Genomic DNA, 8,850 nt, shown 5'->3' with positions numbered 1-8,850 from the left:
CACCTAAGCTCTAAGGCACAGCTCACTTAAGATTGTTGTTTGTTCATTATTCTTTTAGGAAAACAAAAACTATTTTGGGGTTTTGGATGCCTGGTTCTGTTGGAAGAAATTGCAAATCATTTAAAGGGGAAAAAAAAAATCAGGATTCTCAGGAGACTCTGGTACTGGCTGGAAAAATATAAATAAATGTTTTCTTAAAAAACATGCTTTCTGTTTTGGGCTTCATTTTCAAACCTTCTATTATTAGTTGCTTAATCTGTGTTCTCTTCTCTGCATACACACAAACACTTCCCTGCAGGCCTTTCTCTTCCTGATTAGTCTGGCCAGTGGCTGATACTTTAGTTATGGCTTACAATGTATGAAATGACATTCTGAAAAAAGAAGGATTCCTGCCTCCTAAAATTGTCATGAATGTGGGACAGTTTTCTCATGATCCAGCTGTAGTGAGGAGTTGTACCCATCTCAACATAAGTCTTGTCATTTCTTTATATTTAAACCTAGCTGTCCCTTTTCAACTGAAAGCAGAGATTAATTACAGACAATGTTTACTGTGAGTAGGGTACTGTGAGGGGGGCTGAGATTTAGCACTCAGAATTTTGCATCCTCTGTTGCTAGGGAAGCTAGAGAACTGAAAGCCATTGTTTCTTTATGCTCCAGTTGAGAAGAAAGTATAAAATTTTGTAAGGGGTGGAAGCTGCTTTGCATGTTGAGAGAATAATGTGTTTGTGGACTGGAGTACTGTACAGAAAATTATTTTATTTAGCTTTAGAATAGTGACCAGCCATTAAATTATGAGTGCCCTGGAACCTCCTTTGCCTACCTTTATTAAAAGAGCAGCCATGTGATTATGACTGCAGCTGCTCAGACTGCGGGTGCCTTTTCCCTTAGTTACAAGCACTGGGGGAATTGTACTCATCCAATTAGTAGAGGCTTCCAGTCAACATAGTAGAGAAATAACATGCCAGAAGTGTGGTAAGTGCCTGACTTCAGTTTATCTTCACCTGGCATTAATGATCTCTTCTCTAGGTGGGTTACTTTCAGCCTAGAATAGTAGCTATGCCTTAGATGGGTAAATTTGCATGAATACATTTAGCTTTGTATCCACAGAAAATGCAGAACATGATGACAATGGTGACATCTTGTAAGACTGGGCTGAAAGAGACCTTTGGGATCAGTGAGTCCTGCAGCTCTCTCCCTTTTCATATTTGAATGGGCTGCGTGAGAGTGGTTTTCAGTTGGAAGTTCTGGGTTTCCTTTCTTAGTGTTGGAGTCAGGGGTGGCAAGGATGGTGGTGTTAATCATTTCCACTCTTTGAGGGTGAGGAACTAGAGAGAAAGTCATGTGTTGGGATGTTCTAACTGAGGAGGGAACCAGAACACAGTGTGGGGCTTGGTTGCTGATAATCAGTAGATCAAGTCTCTGTGTGCAATGCTGGCCTCTCTGAATGCTAATAAAGTTTTGCTTTCTTCCTAGGCCGCATCATTTACAGCTAATGAAGCAGTGAGGGGTTGCAGGAGAGAGAGCCTTGTGCAGGGGATGGTGACATGCTGGGGAAGGAAACCTCCTGCGCATGGCTTTTACTTTGAATGGCTCCCAGCTGTCACTGTTCTTCTGCACGGTCTTCAGAGTATGCCTTCCTTCTGCTCTGCAGGGAGAGGATTAGGGAGGCAGAGATAAAATAGCCCAATATAGTCAGGATAAGTGTCTTCCTTTTTGAATTCACTGTTTAAAAACAGTAGCAGGTTCCTTGGACTGCTTATTGAGTGAGATTCCTAGTGGGAATAAGAGCTCAAAGAAGGCTGGTTTGTATGTAAGTGTTGGTAGAACTTATCTGACCTTGTTTAAGCTCCAAAAGTAGTCTTGTGACATTTTTATAAGGTCTTTACTCTGGACTGCAAAGCATGCTGTCCTTTGTGATCATATTGCCATATTTCCATTTTTAGCACAGTATATGTGCTTTTGGGCAGCTGCTGGATTTCAGGAGGTAGGGCGTGATTCTCTCTTTGGCTTGGCATAGGCATTTGGATTAATTCTCTACCTGGAACCCAACTCTTGTGCATCCAGAATTAGTCTAACTACCTGGCAGTAGTCTCTCCAGCTTTTATTCTTCTTCATCCTACCCTGTCCACCTAGGCACTTCAGTCAGATTTACTACCATTCACAACCTGAGCATTAGCACATAAGACTCTTAAAAACCAGCTAGAGATTGAAAGTACCTTTTAATGTGTTAACCTTGCAATGTGTGTGATTTTTCTCTTGTAAGAAAATAATTATTTTTGCTTGGTTAACGGTATTAATTGCCTGTAATATAACATACTTCATACTTAAAATATCCTGGGATAATTAACATCTGTGCTTAAAAGTGTCAAGAAGTTCTGCAGGTTGCATGTTTGATGTAGTAGCCTGGTGGTGGTGTGGCCATGATCTTTTCCTCCTAGCTGAGACTCTTGGTTACCTTTTCTTTTTAAAGTTTTTGCATGGCTTGTTCCTCTGTTCACATGATCATTTGAGACTCTAAACCATAAACTTCCTTGAAGTATTGTTCTCCTTTATTTATACATCCCCCGGTGCAGTGAGGACCTAATGTGATGGCTTTTTAGATGCTGTCTCTGTAAAAGCTCAGTAATATTCAGAAACGGACCAGGTCCACCATCTGACTTTACTTAAGCTGCTGAACAGTGTGTAGGTAATACTGATAATTACTGATTTAAAATTAGTTTGACTAAGTAATCTGAGGTTTGCTAGCTTTGCTGTGAAAATTGCTTAATTTTGATCACTCCAAAAGCTTCTTTTTTCCCCACTAGCTCCATTTACTGTGCCTGAGGGTACATGTGGAATTTCAGATGTCTTCAGTGTTCTCAGAAGTTCACATCAGCCAGAAATTTCCAGTTGACTCAATATTCCTCAAATTAGGGGGTAGCGCTCAAAAAATAGTAAAGGCAGGCAAAATAAGATCCTTTAAAAACAAATCGGTTAAATAATTCAGTATAGCTAGTTGTATCTGATATCACTGTTAAAAACTTCAGTTTCATGTATACCTTCTTAATTTAGAGGAGTATGAAAATGTAAGCTTACAACTCTTTAGCTTGCTCAACTAGGAGTAATGGTTTTGGTTTCGTTTGGTTTGTTGGGTTTTTTTTGTGTTGCTGTTTTATTTTTTCCCCACCCACACTGTTCAGAGGGTAGCTTGCTGTCTTGTGCTGGTTAGAGTTCTTGTTGCAATTTTTTTTCGAGGTGCCAAATGATGTTTTCATTCATGGAGGAGAGGTCCATCAGTAGGTACTGGCCATGATAAGGACTTTGAGGGAGGAAGTTTCTTAATTCACCGATTTCCCTGGCAGAGCTTCCTAGTTTTCATCAGGTGTTGTGCTGTTGAAGTTGTTTCTACGCTTTTCCCTTGAGCACTGGCTACAGGCTTTTGTGTTTGCCACCTGTACCCCAGCTCAAGAGAGTGAGAATACAGTTCCCTGCATTTGAGGAAATTGCAGGAGTTGGCACAGAGGAGTGTGTGTGTTGATCTTCATCCTGACATAGCTACATTCCTGCCTAAGGTGTTTCTTCTGGCTTCTGCTGACAGTGGGATGACTAGAGGAAAGAGCCCTTGGTCTGGTCTGGTATCAAGAGCTGTTCTAGCTTCTTACAGATCCTGACATGTCCTGGGTGATAGCTCTAAGGCCTTCTTCCTCCAGGTTCAGCATTGGTTCAGCTTGGTGCCTGATGGTAGCAGGTATGGTGTAAATGATCCAAGAGAACAAAACATAACATATTACTTCTTTTGTGGAAGCATTGATTTTTATGCAGAAATATGAAGTTCATCTTGTGTGTTGAAAACAGAGGACAAATTGTACAATTGACATATCTGATCAATTAGTTTTGAAACATACCATCTTCATTTGCAAATGGATTGTCTTTTATTTTTTTTAGCCCACTCCCTTGGAAGTGTGTAGAAACTGTAAACCAGCAGGAAGCCAAGTCACTAAAAGCATCCAGAGGAATTTCATTTTGTTTTCATAAACTAATCTACCCACTCACATCTATCTGTGTAAACTAATTACTTTTTTAATTAGGTAGCCTTTTTGATTGCTTATGGAGAGCTGTGGTGAAATTTACCACTAATTATGCTGGGGCAGGAGGAGGCCTCTGGATTGTAGGAAGGATGAGAAAATTTTATTTCCTTTTGTTGAAATGGGGAGCATGTAGTAATTGATATATAAATAATGTGCTTATTTTCCCAATTTCAACCTATTTGGCTTCTGTTAACCTTACTAATTGAGGCTCTTTCTATGGGTCATTTGGTTTCCTTCCATCTAATGTAACATCTACAGTCAGGAAACAAAACTGTTGTAATATTGGAGTTTTCCTTCTTTCTGTTAGAAGTAATGTCTATGCTGAGTTGCTCTAGATTTTGGACTTTGCAGAGTTCCAGTGACGTTTGCCCCAGAAGGCTGGATCCTAGGATATGCTAGCAAGTAATCTACAAAGTTCAAGTGCTAGTTTTTTTCACTGTGCTTGAATGTGTGTTTAGAAAACCGGGGAAGGTGGCAGTTACACATCTCTTGTGCCATTTCCTCTGAAGCCCAAAGTCCATCACTTGGATATATTGTGATGTCTTTGTTACATATAATAACCAGCATATAGCCAAGATTGCATATGGAAAAGAACCTAGTAAGTGGTTCTCTTTTTCTGTTACCTATTTGTGATGCCCTTATAAAGAGTGGGTGCTCTGAGAGAACAGGTGAGAGGAAAGCTGTTAAGGTTGTTAGGCCATAAGCAGCATGTTTTCTTCTTTTCCTCAAGCTTGTAGTCCTGCTCTGAGTCTGTACTGAGGGTGAAACTTTCAACTGAATTTGGTGCTTCCCTCCCAGTTGCTTCTAGCAGGCCCCACAGTTCACTTTTGATGCCTTACAAGCCCCATCCTTAAGTTTCCAGCTTCAGTCCAAACTTCTGGCCTCTTATCTTTGTCCGAATGAGTCAGTTGTGCACAAAATAAACATCACTGTCAAACGGGAATTTAACACACTTTTGGCATTGCATTAGTGGTGACTATTCAGAAATGTAAATAAAAAGTTGGACACCAAACAAAAAAAATTCATCTGGACTGTAATCTAGTGCTTTTGTTCAGGAGAACCATTTCCAGCTTTGAGTCCACTGCATTGTAACGTGCCATGTAAAATTTGCATTTTTTATTTAAATTTGTTCTTACTGAAATGCAATCTTCTAAACTTTCTCAAATTCATCAGAAACCCTTTGATTTCTCGTCTTGTCTTTTATGATACTGAGCAGCCTTGTATCACCCCCATATTAAATACACTTCCTTTTTCACCTCTTCTGCCATACAGGTCAGCTGAACAGAACTGCACCTTTTGGGGTGGCCAGACCCCAAATTCAATTTTAGTAGTAAATTTTTGGTAACTACCCAGTCTAAGAGGCTATGCAGCCACCTTTCCTACTATCCTGCTAATATGGAAATTCTGAGGACCCTGGTCTATTGAGAATGAAAGGCAGGTCTGTTGAGAATGAGTTGCCAGTAGTTAAGAATTTTCCTTGATCTAAACCCTTCTGCTTGCTTGAGATAAACCAGAAACTTGAATTCTTATTCCCCATGCCCCCAGGAGAATGTTTTGAACCCTAGTGGCTGAGTATTAGGTGGGAGAGGTCTCAGCCTGGGCTTTTACAGCAAGTTCAGTCAGTGTCAGAACTGAAGGGTTTCACCAGAGGTGCAGGAGGTGGGTTGCCAAACCACTATTGTTCTAGGGAAGTAGAGCAGCTTGGGGGGGCAGGAGGAGGAGGGAGTTGTGTTTGTGAATTTTAATTTTTTCCTTGGTTTTTATGTTCTTCTTTCAACTGGCAGATCTGGATTCAAGCGTTTGCTTTATGTTAAGCAAGAAAGATTTGAAAACAGGCAGATAAGCCTTTACGTTCCTTCTTCTGATCTTTACATTTCCCACAGGGTAAAAATTCTTGCATAGTTTATTGCCTTTTGTGAGTGCCATTATGAAAGCTCAAACTTTTCCCTTGCCTGAAAGTCAAAATACGACAGTGTTGCAAGTGTTTGTAGCACAGGGTATATTTTGATGCTCATGGATCTGCAGAATATCCATTTATGAAATGCGTGTCCTTGGATTCAGTGGCACTATGCTAATTGGCTCTGCACTCTACAGTCAGTCCCCTTTTCCTACCTCAAGGTACTTTGGAAGGCTTCTAAAAGGGATGTGCTGTACCACCTTTATCCTTTTCTGTGGATTTAACCCAAAATATCTATGTACAGTTAGCTCTTCCCTCCTGTTAAAGGATGGTGCAGTCTTAAGATATACCTTGTTGTCCATTTTTGTAGCTAATTATGTGCCTGCAGGATAGGCTTTTTCTGTTGGAAGTTAAGTCTTTGTGTCTGTTCCTTCTGGAGATGTGTTTCAGTGGATAAATCTCCTTTTAACTTGTGCTGTGTGATCTTAGTGAAATTCAGCTAATTCAACTCAATGAACAATGTTTTGGCTGGATAAAAAAACAAACTAGAAACATTATTCACTCTCTTCCCTTTTATGCTAGTAAGCTATGGCCAGAAATGACCTGTACATAGTGAAGCTCCTTGTGAAAGTGCTTTCAGACCTTACTGTGCTTTTCCCTCCTCCACATACTTCTTAAAATAATTCCTAAACTACATTTTGGGGTTTTTTAAATAAAAAATTTCAGTTTTCTTATTTGTGTTGTTGGTTGGTCTTTAGTATAGTGCAGCCAGTTACAAGAACAGATTTCCATATTTCAGTGAAGAGGTACCTGTTTGGCTGATGACTAAGAGGGTAAAAGGATGTGGTGGCAGCTGTTTCCTCTGCTTGTATTTTGGAAGAAGTTAAGTGACATAGACATTGCACTCTAAGCAGAAGTTCAGAGATGCAAATCCCAGACAGATGCAGCTTAGTTATTGTAGTTAAAGCTGGAAGAATAGCGGTGAGGAAGGGATTTGTGGCTTAATGATGTGCTTCCTATGGTTCGTGCTGAAGCGTGGATGTTTCTTGGATCCTGTTCTTAACTATTCAACAACTTTCAGAGAAAGTAAACTGTGGTTTTTCTTTGGTTGTTTTTACTCATGTTTTTGGTTTGTTTGTTTTGTTGTACCTTTTTTTTTTTTTTCTTTTTTTTGGGGGGCGGGTGGGGGTGGTTTTTTTTTTTTCTGGACCCTGCTCCCAGAGCATAAACACCATAAAACAATAACCCAAACTATGGTGCTAATAGACTGCAAGGTTTGATTTTTGTGTAGAATTTTGAGGGACTTTATTTTGTGTTATATTAGAGGCCTGTCAGAAACATTGTTTTAGAATCATGGTTACTTTTATGACTATAAGAAACTTACTTTCAAAGAATCCTGGGTGAATTATCACTAGGTAAGAAAACGCTTTGTATTAATTAAAATCCAGAAAGCCAGCCATATCCTGGCCTGCATCCAAAGGATCGTGACCAGCAGGTTGAAGGAGGTGATCCTGCCCCTTTACTCTTGTGAGACCCACGAGTATTGTGTACAGTTCTGGTGTCCTCAACATAAGAAGGGCATGTTGCTATTGGAACAAGTCCAGAGGAGGACCATGGGGATGTTATGGGTTTTACTGTGGAAGTTAAAGTTAGATATAAGGCAGAAGTTCTTTACTGTGAGAGTGGTGAGGCACTGAACAGGTTGCTCAAAGACATGGTAAATGCTTCATCCCTGGCAGCGCTCAAGGCCAAGTTGGACAGAGCCTTGGGTGACATGGTTTAGTGTGAGGTGTCCCTGCCATGGCATGGGGGTTGGAACTTGATGATCTCAAGGTCGTTTCCAACCCTAATCATTCTATGACTCTATGAAAAAACTTTTAGTAACATAAGAAAAGCAACTGGCCTGTAAATAAGCCAGTTATAAAAAATTACCTGAGTGTTGTGGGAGTCTTTCAAGTGAAGGAAGGAGGGCAGAATTTTTACACTCCCTTTGAGTTTTGATTATACAGTATAACTGAGGACTTAAGAAATACTAATTTCCAGGTGAAGGTATCAACTTTATTCCATAGTTGTATTTGGATGTAAGGTTAAGAATCTTAATTGTGCAAGGGTGAAATTAAAAGCAGGTAGTAGTGAACAAACATGTAATCAGAGCAATTATAATTTATTTCCAAATTGTTATCGTAAATCTACTTTCTTCTTCTCAAATCACCTTCTTCATTTCTTCAATCAGGGTGTAACATCCACTGCTGTTCTGCTATAACTTCTCAGTAAAACAAATTGCTTTGTTCAACTGGTAAATAATCAGGAAAATTCTTAAACATGTTCTGCCATCAAGAGAGGTATAACTGAAAGGACAGTACCTCTGTCCAGGGTGTAAAAAATGCAGCATGAAAACTGAGTGATAAATTAACATATATCATTGTATGAACAGGTAAAGACAGTTCATCTATCTTAGACTTTGAATGGTATCAGTAATGTCAGTGATGAGGTGGAAAGAGAACAGAGGTCAAAAATGGGATTTTTCTCTTTTATGATGGTCTCTTCTATCTGCTAATGCAGACTATGAATATCCAAAAAGAGTAAATAACCTTGAAATTAGAAATAATATGATATTACTTGATGTGCTACTACCTTTTGATTCTGGGGTCTGAGAAGGTAGCAACAATTCTGCTGCTTATACTTAGTTCTCTGCATTTTACTTCACTATGGAACCTGGATCCAGGCTAAATGATAAATGTTTTGGTCAGTAAAAATAATTATCTTTATGAATAATCTGCATCTAGCCACTCACAGCCCTGCTGGAAAAATGCAGTCTACCATAATCTGTCACTGGATCAACTGCTCTGCTAGCATGAGTAATGCATGGCTTTGCCAAACCAGCCT

This window comes from Psittacula echo, assembly GCF_963264785.1.
Source record: "Psittacula echo genome assembly, chromosome: Z".
NCBI classification, from domain to species: Eukaryota; Metazoa; Chordata; class Aves; order Psittaciformes; family Psittacidae; genus Psittacula; species Psittacula echo.
The sequence above is the reverse complement of the archived record's forward strand: the minus strand, read 5'-3'. Positions refer to the sequence as shown.